This window comes from Balaenoptera physalus (assembly GCF_965194825.1).
Source record: "Balaenoptera physalus genome assembly, chromosome: 7".
Lineage (NCBI taxonomy): Eukaryota > Metazoa > Chordata > Mammalia > Artiodactyla > Balaenopteridae > Balaenoptera > Balaenoptera physalus.
In genome coordinates, this window is record NC_138886.1 from 121564954 (window position 1) to 121584197 (window position 19244).

At 49.3% G+C, this 19244-nt stretch overlaps 1 protein-coding gene across 7 annotated transcripts in view; it reads right to left on the reverse strand.

Moving 5' to 3' along the window:
- Positions 1-19244, reverse strand: part of PALLD (palladin, cytoskeletal associated protein) — a 378549-nt gene that overhangs the window by 74136 nt on the left and 285169 nt on the right. The window contains exon 1 of one of the 7 annotated variants that reach the window (XM_082468825.1): positions 7238-7370. The exons of the other annotated variants lie outside the window; for them this stretch is intronic. The gene's annotated coding sequence lies outside the window, so the exon portion shown is untranslated. Of the gene's footprint in view, positions 1-7237; positions 7371-19244 lie in introns of those variants that run through there. 7 annotated transcript variants of the gene reach the window in all.

The following is a 19244-nucleotide window of genomic DNA, read 5'->3' on the forward strand; positions in this document are numbered from 1 at the left end:
TCCTCCTGTAACTGCACCTTCGGGAAGTCACAACCAAGTGCACGCTTTATACTTTCAATCTGTCCAGCGGAGGGGTCAGGACACCTGCCCTGCAAAGGCCCTGGACCGGCAAAGGCCCCGAATTGTTAAATGAACGAGAGCTTGGCCCGGGTCTCACACTCTCGACCCTGATATGCCTGTGAAGGGCGAACACTCGGGCTTTTCTAAATCTCGAAATAGAAAAATAATTCCAAGTAACTTTTCCATCGTTTGTACCCTGGAGCAAGGATGCCGACCTGGTAGAGGAGAGTCTGGCCGGCGGTGGCGGTTACTGAACGTCCCCAGTGGCTGCTGAGTGGTTCTGAGGGGAAGCAGTGCAGTTCTGTACGTCTGCAAACTGACAGCTCCCGCTGGCCGTGCACGAAGAGGGGCCAAGGATGCCCGGACTTGGACAACTTCCATCTCATCCCCGGACGACGTTCCTGCCTTTCAGAGAGATCTGCAGGCTTAGGTACCACTCTCTCTTGCAAATAAAAGCTCCGTTTTGGAGAGGCAACGTCCAGCTCCTCGTCCTGTCCTGGGCGTCCTGCCCTCACCTGCCGGGACAGGCTTCCAGGTGCTGGTGTGGACAGTGTGTGCTCAAACCTCCTGCTATGTGACACAACCTCGTGACGCGGAGGGCATCTGCTTTCGTTTTCTCTCTTAATGAGTGCCTCAAATAGATCTTTCTACAGATCCACACGTCACTTTATACAAACACATCCATTTACAGTTAGGAAGACAAGGAGAAAATGAGGCTTTACCAAGAAAAACCACACATTTTTCCAACTCCAGCTTTGAATTAGTTCACCTGTGGTTTTACTGGGATATGCTTTACTTCAACACTCTTTCACTGGGCAGGTTTTTCAGACCTTAACTTAGTCAAGTGACAGATCTTGACGTCACCTTCAAATACAGAGTCCAGCTTGCTCACTGTCTGTTCTCCCGTGGGCAGAGCCATCTCCCCCCAGAGCTTTCATCGTGGTGACCATTCCCTCAGCTCTGTCCCCACTCTGCCCTCTCAGAACAACACACATGGGTGTCCACCTGCCCCTGCTCACCTCTCTTTGGTCCAGCACCCGACCTGCCTTCCCCTCAGGGCTGCTCCACTTCCTGCCCGCTGCTCGGCAGGACCCTGGACGCAATCCCCCTGCCTCACCCCTCAAGACCATCAACGCCAAGGGCAGTCAAGTCCACCTTCTAACGCCAGTAAAGGGCGAATCCGACCCCTCCAATCAGTTCCTTCGCCACCAGCTGAGTTGAGAGCGGCGTCCATTTCCTGCCTGATTCTAACCATCCCGGCGGCTCTCCTGTCTCCCAGCTGACCGCCTACACCTGCCCCAGGGCGCCCAGCAAGCAGGAGCGAGCAAACAGAGGCAGAAGGCATCCCTGCAGTCCTCACCCGAGGCACCACGCGGGCAGTGAGGTCGGATTCAGGTCGCTGCCCGAGAGCGACACAGAAGAGCCCACAGTTAGGAGCTGTTTCAGAGTCTGAGGCTCGGGCTCAACACTGCAGAGACGAGACGAGCTCGGGGAAGTAACTAACCACAGAGGAGCCGCTGTCTGCGGGGCTCTAAGTGCCAGAGCACCTCAGCGGAGGGAGCGACTACTGTGACGATCAGGGCAGAGAGAAGACGTCTGAGGACGTTTCCGGCTCAGCGTGTAGGGGGCTGACCGCGCTCCCTCAGCAAACACTGGCCACCGTCTACCAAGCGCAGGGTTCCTCCACGTAAGGGACACACAGGAGACTAGCAGACGGCTCTCTCCTCGGGAGGTGAAGGGGGTGGTGGGGTGCTGGGGCCCCGGATACAGGAATGTCATCAGCACCCGACCTCAGGCAGACCCTGAGGGCACATTCCACCAGCCAGGTGAGTGCCACACCTCCTCTCCTCAACCGCCCAGCCCTGCCAAGGTGACGACCTACTTCCTATTTCACTGAAAAAACAGGGAGCCCTCACTGCTGCGTCCATCCACACCTGCCCCCTGGCCCGCGGACCCCGCCTTCTTTCCAGAACCGCAGAGGAGCCATCTCTCTGCCGTGCCCTGACCCCGGCCTGTCCTTCCGTCTCCCCTGACCTTTGGTGGGCAAGGTGAAGCGCTGCGTCCATGTTCCTGGATGCGTCCCCAGGCACCCGCTGGGGTATTTACAGGGACCCACGAAGGCGGTCCACACTCCCACAGCGGCCGCTACAAAATACGAGGGTGCGCCTGGAGCACGGACGCTGTAACGCTCCCAGACGCGCTCTGCCCGCGCACAGCCGCTCTCACAGCCGCTCCCCTGCCTGTGCTCTCTTTCCCACGGGACTGATCCCAGCCTCACTGCAGCTCCTCCTTCCTGGCTCTGTTTTCCCCCAGCACAGGACTACCTGAAGCCCTGGATGTTTAGTCTGTTTCTTTACGGTTTGTCTCCCATCTCTACAAGACAAGCTGCCCGAGGGCAGGGGTTTGTGCCTATTTGTCCATTTGGGTCCCTACTTTATTCCCAGAGTCCAGCCAGCGGCCAGGCCACGGGGCTTGTTCAACAACAGCCGTCCAGCCCTGCCATTTCAGAGCTGTGTGGCTCTGGGCACATTCTTACCCTCCCGAAATCTCACTTGCGTCCTTTTTAAGATGGGGGTGCTGATGGTATTTACTACATGGGACTGTGGTGAGGGATAAACAACGTAAAGTGTGTTAAACACTTTAGCACATTTTCTGGTAGGCGGTAACTGCTCTATGGTATTTATCATATCGTTATTCAGGATATTATAAGCATACATCAGCATCTAAGTTGACCTGAAGTCTGTCCAGTCCCCAGGAGGTTATTTGTTTGGGAATTTAGTGCACTGGCATCAAAAAGAAAAACAAAATGCCTGGAAGTTTGCTTTCTTGGTATTATTCAAGATTCCATTTAAAACCAACCCTGACTTGAAAACACTGAACGGACAGCTCACAGGGCTGATGCCCAGGTTCTAGAGTAAAGACGCTGCTCAGTAAGGAGGTCGTGTCAACCAGCAGGCAGCCCACGTCAACTGGCCATCAGAGCAGCTTCCCTGGCCTGGCTGATGGACAACGGGCCTCACTCGGCCCTGTCACCCGTGTCCTTCCCCCTCTGGTGCCAGCTACTGCTGTCCCCACCCCCCAGCTCTCTGGTTCCAGGCTGGGGGGGTCTCTGTTAGCACGGGGGCAGTATGAAATGAAACGTATCTTTCTGTACCTTTACTTCCCCTTTAGGGTTTACATGGAAAAAGACAAGGTGGGGTCCTTCTTGCCATTGTTGCTGGGATTAAAAGTCGTTTAAAAAAAAAAAAATCAAGTTGGAGCTCTGAGTGCATTTTCCCACAAAACCATGTTATATATAATGGCTCCATTCGATGGTACTATGAGTAAAAGCAGGATACTCTGACCTGTCCTGGACTGACATGGTTTCAATGAAAGGGCGTGTTCAGAGTTCCCAGCGAAGGATTTACAAACGCACATTCAAAACCCAGCCCAGGCGAAAGCGGAGGGTGCTGACCCTCAGTGGGCCTGGCAGTTTCACGAAGGCGGCACACGTGTCATGAAGAGGGGGGTGACGCCTGTGAGTCTCACGCACGGTGGTCCAGTGCTGCTTCCTTCCAACGTGGATGGGCACCTGGTCCCCGTTTTCTGATACCAGGAAACGTGGCAGAGAGTGCTGCATGCCCTGCAGGGTCTGCTTAACCAAGGTTCCTTCCTCCCTCCCTGCCCACTGGTGAGACTTCAGTGTCTATTCTTCTTACTTGGTTTTGTCTGGTTTTTTGTTTTTAAGTTAATTAATTAATTAATTTATGGCTGCGTTGGGTCTTCGTTGCTGCGCGTGGGCTTTCTCTAGTTGTGGTGAGCGGGGGCTACTCTTTGTTGCAGTGCGCGGGCTTCTCATTGCGGTGGCTTCTCTTGTTGTAGAGCACGGGCTCTAGGTGCGCGGGCTTCAGTAGTTGTGGCGCACAGGCTCAGTAGTTGTGGCTCGCGGGCTGTAGAGCGCAGGCTCAGTAGCTGTGGCGCACGGGCTTAGTTGCTCCGCGGCATGTGGGATCTTCCTGGACCAGGGCTCAAACCCATGTCCCCTGCATTGGCAAATGGATTCTTAACTACTGCGCCACCAGGGAAGCCCCTTGTCTGTTTTCTTACGAGTCTATTTCTAACACTTCTATATGGAAAAAAAATCGCAAAGTTTTGCCAAAAATCCAAAAAATGGTCATTTGCTCATTTCTTCTGGCTGACACCGTTTGCCTGCAAATGGCAGCTTCTCCCTTAGGAGGAAATCTTTTCCATCAAGGAAGCCTTCCCGCCTTCCAAAAGCCCAGGCCAAGCTGGAAACCAGCATCGTTGCTTCCCGCAGGGGGAAGCTCTGGCAGCTGGTCGCCCTGCACTCCGTGGAAGGACTAGGAGCTGCATGAACCAACCACCCGAACTCTCAGCCTGCCTTCCGGTCCTTGTGACCCAAACACACAAGTAAGAGAGGCTCACCTAACCGGAACGGCGAGCGCCACCCATCGTGGTTGTCCCTAAAGCACACGAGCAGCAAGCAGCGAAGACGACTGCTCAGGGAGAAAGGTGCCTTTAGGGGTCAGTGGGGCTGGGCCGAAAACTGTGCAGGGCACTGGCTTCAGGGGGCGTTTCTCCTTCCTGACCCCTCAGGCCCTCCTTCCTTCCACTGTATCTCCCCACCTTTCCTACAAGGCTGGGCTAGCTCTCGCCAGTCATACAGTCTCCTTGGAGGAAGCCTTTCTCATCCAGCATCGCTAATTCTTCATCCTTCGACACAATCTGATACGGAGCTTCCCAGCAAAACAAACCCCGTGAGCGAGTGCAATCTCGCTTTTGTAGAGCAACCCGAGAGGCGGAAAGGGGACGGCCCGAGGACCTTACTCGACCTCCTACCACCCTGTGTCTAAGAAGAACATTTGCGGAGTGAGCTACCGCGTGTGAACCCAAGAATACGTTCACAGGAGAGTGCAGTGCTCATCAACATTATGTTTTTCGTGTCTACCTCCCCCATTTACTTGAAAAAGAGAGTCATTTTGCCAAATAAGAAATCGTATAGGCATTTTGAGAAGCACAGTGAACTTCCATCACCTGATGTTTATCTGGATCTTCTGAAACAATTGCTGAAAAAGCACATCACATGTTGATATGAAATTGTTTACAGGGAAATGTACGCAGAAGAGAAAGCAATGTCTAAAACATTTTTACTGTTCCCAGTGACTGTGAAAAGAAATCCGGAAAGTGGGGGAAGAAAAGCAACAGCGGTTTGGATGATCAACAGCTGTGTGACCAAATTAACAACTTCCTTTTGAAATAATGACTCCAGCACCTTGAGCAGTATGGACTCCTTGATAAGTTCCAGGAAATACTTTATACTTAAGTAATAATGAGTGATTTCAAAGATTGTAGAGTGTAAGATTTACTACAGTCTAGGGAAAATATTTTGGGGAAAAAAAAGCAACTATGCTCAAAAATAGTATAAAGATTACAGCTCTTGAGAAAACAACACAGTAAAGATTTTTAAAGATCAACTGCAAGGCAATGCAGTAGGTGGCATTCAACTCTTACTAAAAAGTTTTCAAAGTCAACGAAAACCCAGAGCCCACAAGCCTCTAATGAAGCACCCCAGGGCTCCTATAACCAGGACACCGACCTCTTGTTTTCCAAGTCAGCGTCCTCACCTGGGAACACACTGGGTGTGCAGTTATTACACCATTTCAAGCAGGCAGGCTACTGGACCACACCAGCTGTCAGAATGTTATGATTCACGGGTTTCACAGCCACAGAACACAAAGCTGTGTGACTGTCGACCACCTACCCCGAACTCTTCACCCAGAGCACCAAGTGTGCACACAGCCAAAAAGACGGTTAGGATGCTGGCGTGCTTGATTATTCGCTGTGCGTGCCTAGTTTCTTAGTAACAGATGTGGTGTGGGCACTGGGCAACCCAGCCCGGTCCTTATTCAAAACACAAAAACTACAATAAGTGTCAGATAAATCTTATTTTATATAAAATAAATAGAAGAAATAAAAAAACATAGCTTAGAGATTAGTTGGAAAATGTGTCGATTATATATTGATTATATACCTCTTGCCTATTTGCGATATACCCACTGTTAAGGATGGACTAACCACGTGACTTCCTCTCCCTTCAGGTCGGACTCCGGACTCTTCCAATCGCTCCAAGGCACGGGGACCCCTACTCTCACCCGCAACAACGCAAACGCACGTGAACAGACCAGGGAAAAAATAAAGTTCACTCAAACCTCTCATCACTAAGTCCAAGTCCCCCAGCTCTTGAAAGAAAAAGAGTCCTCTTCCGTTGGGGATGGAGGAAGAGCGCACGAAGCGGCTACCTCTGCACTGTGAGCTCAGAAACATCCCCCACCCCCCTCCCCGATGACCCCGGCCAGCTCTTCCTCAGACAGTGGCAGTACTGCGACGGGACCCCTCATAACGCCAACCAAGAAAATGTCCTCCAGGCCAGAGCTGGGCAGTTTCCGAGGCTGCTGGGGCCGCTGCTGAGCCTGGGGGGGGCGGGGCGTTGGGGGCGGCATCCCGAGGGCAGGTCACCCAGGAACCGAGCCTTCCCGCCTCCCAGGCGAATGTCTGTCCACGCGGCCCCTCCCTGGGGCCGCAGGGCACACGCAGCTCGGGCTGGCTCGGCTCCTGGGGACCGGGGTCGGAGGAGCTCCGCGCGCAGGGGCCCCCCGGCCGCCGCACTCCGCTCCCCGGAGCCCCGCGCGCTCGCCGCCCCGAAGGGAAACCAGACCCGGACGGCTGGACCGCAGCCGCGGGGGACGCTGCCCGAGGGCCGCCGGCTCCGCGCCCCGAGCTCCGCGCGCAGGCCACCCGGCCTCGCCGCTCCCCCAGGCCGGCGTCCCCCCCCCGCCGTGCGCGCGGGCTCTCCGCGCACCAGCGCCCGCAGAGAGGAGGGTGCGGGGCTGCGGGGCTCGGGAGGGACGGACCCCCTCACCACACCCCGCCGGCGACACGAGGAGGTCACCGCCCGCCCCCTCCCCGCCAGCTCTGCCGGCCGTGGTCCGGGGCAGCCTAGCCTCTCCGGCCCCCGCACGGTCCGAGGCGCCCGAGCCCCTCTGGAGCCAAGCCCTCTGCGCCGCTCTCCGACCGCAGGGCCGGGAGGGCTCCGCCAGGGGCCGCGGCGGGGCGGGAACGCGGGGCTGCTGCCCGCCGGCCCCCTTTTCCTCCCCTACCCCACCCCACGCCGCCCTACCTGCCGTCCGGCCGTGCCCCGCCGCTCCGGGACCCCCAGCGTGCGGGAGGACCCGCCGTGGACCGCGCGCCGGACTGGACGCCTCGGCGACTCGGGAGGCCTGACGCCCCGCCCGCGCGCCGGGGCAATAAGAGTCCACGGGCCGCGGGGGCGGGGAGGGGGCGGGGCGGCCTGGGCCGAGGGGCGGGGAGGGGAGGGGGGGCGAGAGGAGGGGAGAAGGGGGAGGGGAGCGGGAGAGGAGGGGGGAGGGGAGCGGGAGAGGAGGGGGTTGGGGAGAAGCGGGCTGCCTCGCAGGTTGGCCGCGCGCCGCCTCCGCCTCCCGGGTAGCAGCCCCCGCCCCGGGCAGCACCTGGACGAACGGGCTTTCCCGGCACTTCCAGGAGGGATGGATAACGGGAAAGAGTTTAACTTTTTTTCTAGGCCACTAGGGATGTTGGCTGCATGTCGAGTGATTTGCCCCAGGTTTTAAGTTTTCTCGTTTCTGGACTAAGAAGGAAAGTCCAGGACCTCTGCTCCAGGGCAGCATTCCAGCGGGATGGAGTGACAGCCGGCGGAGGCGGGGGCGGCCCGGGAGGGAGGGGCTGCGGGCGTCGGGCTGGGCCGGTGGGTCGGAGCCCAGCTCCTGCGCGCCATCAGGTACCATCAGAAAGACTGTGCAGCACTTAAATCCCAAAGCACACTGATCGCGTGGAATGCTTCTTACTTTTTTAAGGAAGAGAGAGGATAATTTCTAGATTTCCATTAACCGTTTACTCTGTTCCGCTTATCAATGAGTCACTGAATTGCGGGGCCCTGAGGGGACGAAGCGCAAGGCGCTCTGGTTTAGCAACGGTGCCTATCCTGTGATCTTCTGTCGTAAACTTCTAGAGGCCCTGAGTCACTCGTTTTAAACTACTACGCGGAAGTTTCTATAGAACTGTTTCCAAGGAGGAAATGGACTCATTAATTCCACAATTAATTTCTTATGTAAAATGTGTGACTTCCTGTGGGCTTACCCCTAAGTCCAGGTCGGCGACTTCTCCTTTCACTAACCCAGCTCAGAACGCCGCTGGCTCCGCGCATCCCCTGCAGTTGGGTTAGCAGTTATTTCTGGCCTGTTCCTCCTACACCGCGAGCTCCCTGACCTTCAAGTCCACATCTCCTCTACACACCACGAACTGTCACGAACATGAATGGATGAATGCTAACACATCGCATCTATTGAACACCCATGGTTGTGTCTAGCCCTTTCTGTAAAATGGACACCAAGAAAACGCCAATAGATGCCATCTAGGTTTGAATGCCAGTGCCCACGGTAACTGGTCTAGTAATTCTATTCCTGTCTTCAGTATTAATATCGAACAATAGGGTTTCTGGGTTCACAGCCCTGAGACAGAGACTCTACGTCTCTCTCTCTCTCCCCCTGAAATAGTGTTAATGATTTTTAGATTAAAAATGATGTCTGTAAAATACTCAAACAGTAAACCCAAAGAGGATGGTTCCCTATGATTCAACCCTCAAGAGATAGACATTGTTAACAGCCTGCAGTATCCTCTTCCAGACTTTTCTGTTTGTGCATTTCAACACATATTCAACACACAGATTAGATCATCATTTCCATATGATTCTGTAAACTACTTCTTTTTTAACCAACAATATACCGTAGTCATCTTTCCAGGTCTACTACAAGGCATTATTCTCTTTTCAATTTCTGCAAGGAACAGGGGTAAAAAGCTCAGTACATCACTGTTTAATTTTGCTTTTCTTTCAATTTTTGGTGTGCTCAATCCCGGGCAAATGGCCATTAGGGCTGCAAGAATGACATCAGTGGTGCACTGCAGGGTTTTCCAGAAGGCTGCACTTGACATTCTGAAGTGGGAGTTAGGACTCAGTGGTCTGTGCCATTAACTGTGGAAGTCTGGAGTTTTAAAAAATTTTCATAGCAATGGGATTAATTTGATGAATTTTAAAGCTACAGTTCTTAAGTGCTGTGATTTTATGATTTAGGAGTCCGTTCTCAACGTAAGCGCAGAAAGAATGAAATGGATAAGGCTGAGTTACCAGCACCACAAGCTTGGGAGAGTGTGTAGGAGGAACTAGACCCACAGGGTTGGTGAACTACCAGGAAACATCCAATTCCTCTCCTCTCCAGAGGCAGCAAGGAAGGATGACCCAGAGATCCGCCATCACTGCCTTATTGCTACTACAGGAGCCCAGAAATGTGAAGCAGTTTCAACTTCTCACAGGTCAGATCTGGGAGGATTTCAGAACTGGTGCAAAATACTAAGTCTTTTAATGCTTTCAACTTTTAAAGATTTTAGGCGTGCAGAGGGGGAGGCGTGGGTACATCTTAGCTACCACTTTGGCACGTCCAAGATTTGTGACAACTGTTATCAATACTGATAGGAATCCTGCCAAGCTTGAGAAAGAACATGCATCCCCTTGTGTACTCCAAAGATCCTGAGCAGGAACCTTCTCCTTAGATTTTCTCCTCTCTCTCCCTGAGCCAAAACTTAGAGCTCTGTGGCTTTAGGGCAACAGGAAGGGGTGGAGAACACACCTGCATCCACTCATACCCCCAGGGCTGCACTCTGGGACTCCCACTGGCCCCCGGGAGCATCTGGCAGAATCTCCTCTAAGGTTCCTGTCTCCAGGGTCACTTTTGCACACTTGGGCTCAAACACCTGTGGCTTCAAACGTGCAAATTTAATCTGAGATGAAGTAATTTGCTCAATTGTCTGTTTGGGGAGGAGCGTGGAATGGGTGAAGTTAATCCTTCAAATTGTTTCTCCTTTTCACATTCTCAGGAAAAGAATGAAGCTCAGGGTGGTTAAAAACTAAAACAGCAGCAAAAGACAGCTCAAAACAAATGGTATTCACTGAACAAACAAGATCCTGGCAGGGAAGCCAGCCACAGAGATCTGACGGCTGGCAGGTAGCACACGGCCCCTACCTCAAACATGCTCGGCATCGGTGATGATATTTTATAAAGTGGATACGATAAGCAAATCAAATCCATGCCTTCTCACCAGATGTCCACTAGAAAAACTACCACCACAAGTCACAGCGCCCAACCACGCTTTTCCAACATGTAAAGCCAAAATCTACATTTTCCTTCCTTTTATTTACAGGTAGCAGTAAAAGAACATTAGTATATCTTCAGGCATTTTGCTTAAAATAATATTTTAATGAAAAGTACCAAAACCTTGAGATTTTCTCAGAAGATTCTTGGCCAATGGGCTGGCATGTATTTCCGCCGAGTGGTCGATGGTGAATATAACAGATGTTCTGATAGCAATTCAGCATAAGGGTCTATTTCCACTCACTTCTGGTGCTTTGATATTATTTTTAAAAACCTGTTGATTTAGCTCTTGCTGTATTTTTAAAAGGTGCAAGATCTTGTCTCAGTGGCCCATTTCTTCAGTTGTAGAGATTATTTTTGCAAGGAATCCCAACCCCATTCAGCAAACAAGAACAGACTAGGAAAATAGTAGAGCAGTTACTGATTTTACCTGATACTGGTTCCAACTAATATTATTTTTCAGAAAATGTTTCTGAGAGGAGAATGCTTAAGATCACCTTTCATTCTATTCATGTTTAAAATGAGCACCTTCAAGAAGTCTTGGGGGCTTCCCTGGTGGCGCAGTGGTTGAGAATCTGCCTGCCAATGCAGGGGACACGGGTTCGAGCCCTGGTCTGGGAGGATCCCACATGCCGCAGAGCAACTGGGCAAGTGAGCCACAACTACTGAGCCTGCGCATCTGGAGCCTGTGCTCCGCAACAAGAGAGACCGCGACAGTGAGAGGCCCGTGCACCGCGATGAAGAGTGGCCCCCGCTTGCCACAACTAGAGAAAGCCCTCGCACAGAAACGAAGACCCAACACAGCCAAAAATAAATAAATAAATAGCATTCCCTTTAAAAAAAAAAAGTTACTCTTTAGAAAAGAAGAAGTCTTGGACCACTTTGGATTTGCACTCTTTGTAATTAACTGCAGCATTTTTAAAGAAACATCTGTTTCCGTATCAACAATTACCAAATTATTTTAACGGAAGTGTGAAATCTTTAAAAACATGGGTCTTCTCAGGAGGCTAAGCCCCGTGCAGTATCTGACCATGAATGTGGACTTCTGGGGGAGAAGGAAAGGGCAAACCTCCAAGGACAATTCATACTTTCAACATAAAAACACAGTGTGTATCCCACTGGCCAAGATAACTTTCTGGCTCTTTGGTTTGTACATAACTTTTTATTAAGGGCAGGGAGAAAGGCCAAGGGGAAAACAAAGGGGATTGTGTGTACTTGTGTAAAAGTGACTAGAGCCCAGTGGACGTAAAACACTAAATGAGAGGGAACACGGTCCCCAGAAGGGCTGCAGTCGTGGAGGTTAAAGAAAGATCGTGAAGTTGTAAACAAACGAACAGACTGAGTTTGCCAGAGCAAACTAGGCCTTGAACCTGCAAAGGACTCCAGGGGAATCACAGATTCAGACCAGCAGGGGCCTGAGGAAGGGTGCCTGAAAGGGCTGGGCTCTGGAGACAAGACAGCCCGGGTCCATCCAAGGCTGTTGCCGTGACCTTGAACTCACAGAGCTCCTGTGTTCTCATCTGTAAAGTGGAGGAAAGGCATTTCCCTTGGCCGGCCTGAACGAAGATAAACGAGATGCTGCTTGGGCAACCATGACACAGGGCTCAGTACGTGGTGGGTGGCCTTGGTTTTCTTGCCCCTTTAATGGGTATGTTTATATCCTTACAGTATCTAAGGAATTTTTTTTTTTTTTTTTTACAAAACACAGTACTTACTTAGGAGCAGAGTAAAAAGCAATAATCTGAGATGGTGCTGGTCATTTCACACACATTCTCCCATTTTATGTGCCTGTACAAGCCATGGGAGGTACGGCTGTTACCATCACGCCCCCTTCATGGAGGACAGTGGCCACGGAGAGGTTAGTAACCTGCCCAAGGACACAGAGCAGGTCAGGGGAGAAGCAACAGCATAGACTGTTGACTCCAGAACCCAAACTCCAGGGATTCTTAACTTTGGAGTGAAAAGTACATACATACGGAAAGTCCCTTAACAACCTCGGGACACTAAGCTCTCCATTAGTGAATCCTTGTTCTCGCCAAGCTGCATTGTGCACAAGAATGTCTGCTTGACTTGAAATAGTTCAGGCAGCTCTAAACATGTCCTGCTTCACCCACAGAAGAATCTGACTCATTACTGAGTATCCTCTTCCAAATCAAATGAGTTATGCTGGCTCCGATGGAATCACCCACAGATTCCACATGGATTACTGAAAAGGCAGAGTGAAAAGTAGTCTTTTGCCTTTTTCTGTGACTCTCCCGAGTGAATGATGAAATACTGCTATGAGTTGGCTTGTTAGTTTAACTCCATCCTGTGTAAGAAAAACCTTCAGCTGAGTCCTATAAATGTAGTCACTGATAACAGATACATAGGCCATAATGTCACATTTTATATTAACTGCAGTGGCAGTTCATGAAGTTATGGGTGAGATTTCTCTTAATACTGTTACCTCTGGTGACACCCTAACAAGGAATCTTGTGTTGCTTTTTGTGCAGGTTCCTTTGGATGCTTCGAAAACCTGCGGACCAGCCATCATTCGACTGTTGCTCCCAGAAATACAGGATGTCAAACAACCTGGTGACGGATCTGCTGTGGGTGGTGCCACGGAAACCAAGGAGCCCAACAGGGTGCAGCCGGGGCCACGTGTACAGCGATGAAAAGAGGGCTGTTTCCCACCCCTGAAACCCTCCCCCTACCGAATCCGTCACTTCCTCAACTGGAGTATCCATCCATTCCCTTGAATTAATAAGCTAATCTTCTGGCTCAAATTAATGGGATTATGTTATCTGAAGTGCTTAATTTTCTTCCTTCGGGAAATACACAGGAATTTGCTTGGGTGCTGCAGGGAAAGGCTTTCTAGCAGAGATTTCCAGCTACTAAGAGGATCGTTGAGATTATTTTATGGCATAGATCTTTGACACAAAAAATGTGCAAACCTAGACTCTGGTACTGAAAGGGACTGAAGAGAGAGAGCGAGCGATAAGGGGAAGTCAAATATTCCAATTAAATTTTCTCTAAGAACAGAAATTTAATAGATGCATTTTGTATTGGAAAATCCCCTGACTGTATACCCTAAGACACACAGAGCAAATATTTGGTAACATAGGTAATTTAAGAAATTAATTTACCTGTATATAGTTTACGTGATTGATCGTTAAAACAATTGACTTAATATTGACACTGCCTGTTATGGGCCCCTGATACAACGAAGTACTAGATTTCAAAAGAAAAAAAATCAAGACCTTCCCCTAAGATTCCATTAGGTATAAGGAATATTCCCATTGTTCCAAAGAATTGAGATCGCTGCTCTTATAACAGTGCATCATATTTTTCTCTTTGCTGATAGTAACCTTAGAGTTAACTGATTTTGAGGTAATTTGGTCACATAATGGGATGATATCGTATCTTCAAAGAACGATTCAAGGAACCGAGTGGCCCAGCAGTGTTTTCAGATGGACGTTTTTTTTTTTTTTTTTTTTTATAATATGCAATGAATTGTGATGAAATGTGGCACATGAAGCGTCCAAAGAGAGAAGACTATGCTGAGGGAAATCGGAGTTTAGGGCGCCCGTTTTAAAGTTGTACACGGTGCTCTGTGTAAAACAGATAAACAACGATGACCTACTGTACAGCACAGGGAACTCTGCTTGATACTCTCTAATAACCTAAATGGGAAAAGATTTTGAAAAAGAATAGATACATGTACATGTATAACTGAATTACTTTGCTGTACACCTGAAACTAACACCATGTTGTTAATCAACCAGACTCCAATATAAAGTAAAAATTTTTTAAAAAAGATTAAAAAAAAAGAAGAGCCTCAGTTTTCTCACCTATAAAATGAAGACACTATTATCTTCCTTGCATGATTGATGCAAAGATTAAATGAGTGTAAGTAAACACCTAAAAACAAACAAACAAGAAAGTTGTAATTTCGGAGCAAAGTTGACAAAGTGACATTTGGAAAGTAAAGTTTTCAATGCAAGAAAAGCAGAAAGACAGCATCCACCATAAAGACTAACTTCAGCCCTACCTCCTTCAGACCAAGCCTCTGCAGAGCACGACCTCAATTTAAAAAAGCCTCGCTGGAGATGGATGTATTAGATTCTGCCTTCCCTCGTGCGCGACGGGCAGAAGCCTGGCCTAACTTTGGTGCCACTGTGCCCTTGTGACACTCTACAAAGCCTCTGTCCCAGCAGTGGATGGACCGGCTGGACAGAAGTTCTCCTCTCCGATTGGCTCCATTTCAGAGCTCAGAGGCGCATCACAGGGGGAGTAATTTGGGATTCGGTGCCCTGCCTCGGGGTCAGCGTGCCATGGCCCAATGAGCAGCCCAGCGGAGCGTGCTGGCCGGGCCAGGAGGTGGTACTTAGGGAGAAAGGGATCACCCAGCCCTCAAGCCCCCCTGTTGCTCGGAGAGAAGCATCTAGAAAAACAGAAGTGGAAGGGGGCTAGTTCCGGGTTACAAGGAGGGCAGCCGTGGTCAGGACGGTCATCATCTGTAACCTTGGGCAGGGCCAGCTCATCCGACAGTGGGTGCCGGGGCTCGGGCCCACACACTTGTGGCAGCCCACGGAAAATTTTTTAAATTTTAGATAATTTTAAACTCGGAAGAAAAAAAATGAACATAAAGGACTGTCGTCGTGATGACTATATAATAATGAATCCAGCCTGGATTCCATCCATCTTTATGCCAATGCTGTTATAAAATATAATTCTAATTTTCCTTAATGGAGAAAGGGACCCATGAAGGCAGAAGAGTCTGGGGCCCACGAAAGTCCCAGCGCAGCACTAACCGTCGATCGTCTGCGCCCTGCACACTTTCATTGGTTGCAAAGCAGGTCTGCCCCCTCGCCTCCTTTCAGGGCTGTACTGTGTGTGAACCTAAGGCAGTAGCCGTCACACGTTTTTAAAAGAAGAAAACAAGGTCCTATGTTCTCAGGCTCCTTACCGTCTAAGCGGGCGGACAGAGTCAGCTGTTAACAACTGGTGCTTTGCAGCCGCTCATTCACATGAACGTTTCTCCCACTGAGAGTGAGTTACTGGAGCATAGGTGAGGCACAATCGTCAGATCACTGGGACACCCTTAAAAGGCTTAACGCAAAGCGTGACGCATTTAGAAGCTGGACCTCCTCGGGTCTTGTCTGGAGAAGGAGGGAGGGCCAGGCTGAGGGCGGCGGGGGTGCTCCAGACCCCTGCGTGGCCCCCCGATGCCATGTCTCCTGGAACCCCTACCCGTCCTGGGTCGGTCCACCTCATCTGCAGAATGTTCTGCTTTTCACTTTTTAAATCCCTCAAGGGTCCCTTTTCAATTTCAACTTGTTTGTGGTGTTAAGAGAGCACTTCCGCTACCAAAACACCACCTCTATTCGGTAAAACAATTCCAAGCTTGGTCCCTTGTCTCCATGTACCTATTCAGACTCTATGTTTTAGACTGATTTATCTTTTCCAGCTTTATTAAAGCATAATTGACAAATAAAAAATTTTACTTGCTTACGGGGTACAACGTGATGTAACTTTACCTTGTGTAATGATGACCATGATCAAGCTAATTAACACACCTGTCACCTCGTGTGTGTTTGCACACATGCGCACGCAAAATTTACGTACACCACGCTTCAAATATAACAAAAGGGGCTTCCCTGGTGGCGCAGTGGTTGAGAATCTGCCTGACAATGCAGGGGACACGGGTTCGAGCCCTGGTCTGGGAAGATCCCACATGCCGCGGAGCAACTAGGCCCGTGAGCCAAAACTACCGAGCCTGCGCATCTGGACCCTGTGCTCTGCAACAGGAGAGGCCGCGATAGTGAGAGGCCCGCGCACCGCGATGAAGAGTGGCCCCCACTTGCCGCAACTAGAGAAAGCCCTCGCACAGAAACAAAGACCCAACACAGCCAAAAATAAATAAATAAATAAATAAATAAATAAATAAACCCAAAGTTAAAAAATATATATATATAAAACAAAAGATCTCATCCAGTCCTAAGTCCTCTTGGAAATGAGGTCTTTAGGCAAAAACGTCCCTTAATTTCCTGGTCTCCTTGTCTGCTCAGTGGAGGGGTTGGATGGTGTGAGCCCTAAGGCTGTCTCCAGTGGGATGGTCCTGGGATCAGGCCCAAGGTCAACCCACTCTGGCCTGGGTGTAGGTAGCACTTTTGTAGCAACTCTTCCAGGGGGTGCTGGGGTATTGCAGAGAGCAAAGGTCTTCAGTGACAATCCACTGAGAAGTGACAAAAAATACTAAAACCTCTCCTTATGTTTATCTTATTGTTTAAATATTTGTATCTTTGTGTATATTTTTAATATATGCAACAACATAATACACGTATGTATTTTACATATACAGGTATGTGTACATATACCTATATATGTATATATACGCACAGACAAACCTCAGAGATACTGCGGGTTCAGTTCCAGACCTCAACAATGAAGTGAATATTGCAGTAAAGCAAGTGACAGGAACTTTTTGGTTCCCCAGTGTATATACCAGTTATGTTTACACTATACTGCGGTCTATCAAGTGTGCAATAGCATTGTGCCTCAGAAACAATGTTCATACCTTAATTTAAAAATACTTCATTGCTAAAAAAGGCTAACCATCATCTGACAACGCAGGGCTGCCACAAACCTTCAATTTGTAAAAAAAAAAAACACACTACCTGTGAAGCACAGTAAAGCAAACCACAATAAAATGAGGTCTGCCTGCATATACAAAATATTTTACTAAAGGGGATAAACAACCCCAAAAACTTAGTATCCCATGGTTTTACGGTACAAAGAAATATGTAAGCAATGCAATTCACCAGGTGACATGTGGCAGAGGGCCGGCTTGGGACACCCATCTCTAGGGTCAGCTTAGAGCTTCAAACATGCAAATTTAATTTGAGAGGAAGCACCGGGGTCTGTTTTCCACTAGTCTGGGGAGGGGGATGGAGTGGGTACAGATACTTCCTTCAAACTGTTCCTTGATATGGAGATTCCACGAAATACCCCAGATAGCTGAAGGCGGGAGAAAGTCCCAAACCTGCCCCGCCTGGACCCCTGCCCCGTCCTGTAAGTTTCCGAGTTGATTCTTATGGGTGCAGCTCTGGATCAGCTATGTTTGGAACTTGGATGTTGTGGATAAGCAGAGCATCTGACCTGCCAAATCTCTGTCCCTACTGATGTGGAAGGACCCAGAAGCCACGAAAACACAGACATTCATTACTCCACGATTTTCACTGAGACCCTCACTTCATACATAAGTGTGGCACCATCGGATTCCTTACTGACAACATATACAACATTTCAAAATTTACATGTCTGCCTCCCAGATTTTTACTGATGCAGGTAATTTTTGGAGCTGCTTCAGTAATTATCATTCTCCTATTCAAACAGAAATTGCCACTTGGATACCTGGCTTCACTTTCTCAGTGAAAGTGGAAACTTCTTTCTCATACTTTCAGACACGTTCAAGAGAAGTGTCAGCTACTTGTGATACTCAGGTGTACCCTCCAAAGCTTTCATTCACACCTACTGAAGGAAGGCATGTCCACGTTTAGGAGCTCGTGCTCTGGGTCTGAATCCCGATGTTGTCACTTGCTAGGTATGTCTCTGGGAAGGCTGTGTAACCTCCCGGAGCCTCAGTTTCCCCCTCTGAGAAATGGGAACAGTAGTGCCGCGCACAACACGGGGCACAGTGAGGATTCACGGAGGTGCCCAGGGTCACTAGGCACAGCGCACAGCACACGGCTGCCAACACGGTCAGCGGTTCCCGTCGTCACTGCTCAGAAACACGGCCACGTGCGGCCACCGAGGAGTTTATATTCTAAACGAGTAACTGGACGAAGCAAACCGCTAAGGCGTCGCCTCAACTGAGTCAAGAGCATGGATTAAAGCGCCTTTAAACTCATAATCTATCAAAACAAGACTGATGGCAGTGCTCTTTGGGTCTCCACAGGAGGGGGCAAGTAGGGAAGGGCAGCAAGTGGAGCCCTGATAGAAAAACCTCCTTTAGGGACCTAAAGACAGCATTCAACCCAGGTGCTGGCTACAGCATGAACCCACTGTGAGATCTCGCACGATTCACGTCAAGTCCTGTGTCTCAGTGTTCTAAACCTGCACCAGAGGGGGCTGGAGGAGATTACATCTAACATCTACAATTATTAAATAACTATTGTAAGTCATCATAGGAAATTCCATTAAGATAGATTTATTTCTTTGCTCCTCCGCTTTTTGATGCCAGGGCATGTAAACGATTTGTGCATTGTTCTAAGTCTGCATTAGCTTTTCCCTGTAAGTAGAATAATTCAAATGAGCTGACTTATGCGAAGTGCGTTCTCATCACTCAGAAGTCCTTGGAATTCCTTTCAGTAGTAGAGGGACCAACCAAGCTGAAGCACCGACTGGAAGACTGGATGAACTGCTCTGGCTGTGAGCAGAGGTTTGCCACCCGATGCCGGTCAGCGCTTTGAGATCATCCTGTGTAGGCATGCTGTATCCTCTCCTCTTTAAACTGGGGGGCTGCTGGTGAGGCTGGGGAACCCTGGACAGACCCCCCAGCCCTGGTCACCCCACATTAACCAGATCACAGAGAAATGCCCAGAAGTCTCTGCAGTTACATTTCCTTTGTTTTTCTCACAGAGAACTACAGCTAGCTTTGTTTTTGTTTTTACAAATAATTGACATATTATTAGTAAGTAGAAATCACCATTCTCAAAATCACAAAGGCTGTTACAAGATCATTAAGGACACAAACAGAACTTTGTGAGCTTATTTGCTGTGCAGATAAAGTCTGAAATTTCAGTTCTTTCTTACCCTGGAAACTCTTATTTTTTTTTTTTTTTTAATTTAAACGGTGTTTATTATGAAAAAGTACAACTCATGAAGGCAAGAAAAAATGTATCCATATTCATAATGCACTAACACTAATATTTTCTCCATGTTCTTTTCCTGTTTCCCGTCTTG